This window comes from Diaphorina citri, unplaced genomic scaffold (assembly GCF_000475195.1).
Source record: "Diaphorina citri unplaced genomic scaffold, Diaci psyllid genome assembly version 1.1 scaffold1168, whole genome shotgun sequence".
Taxonomy (NCBI): domain Eukaryota; kingdom Metazoa; phylum Arthropoda; class Insecta; order Hemiptera; family Psyllidae; genus Diaphorina; species Diaphorina citri.
Genome location: NW_007378597.1, coordinates 1 through 496, shown reverse-complemented (window position 1 = coordinate 496; position 496 = coordinate 1).

The window sequence follows — 496 nt, the reverse complement described above, 5'->3', positions numbered from 1 at the left end:
ATTTTTTTAATCGATTTATCTCGGGATCTAGAAGTCGTAGAAGAAAAAGAAAAATTCCGTTGGTCCTCATTTTTCCTGCTCTATGACTTTGAAACATCACCCAAGTAAGCGCAACTGATCTATTGTTTATCTCCTCCACAGATGGCGGTGGCTAAGCTGAGTCTCACCATTGGGAAGTATGAGACGTGGTTCACACTCGCCCGGGAAGAGGTGACCCAGATCCGAACCAAACTGGACGAACTAGAAACCAATCTCCATTGTCCTGACGTTACGTTGCATTTGAAGAACGAAATAACCACCCTTAGGAATCAGGTAAAATCTCGGCCTCGTATTGATTTTATTATTCCTTCAAACTACCTAAAATGTTGCCTTTTGTAAACCTCATATATCGCTGTTATTAACGGTCTGAAAATCCCTCTAATAATAATAATAGACTCTTGAGTGGAAGGCAACCACTAGGCGAGGTTAACGCCTTAGGCGTTCTCTACCACCTAAC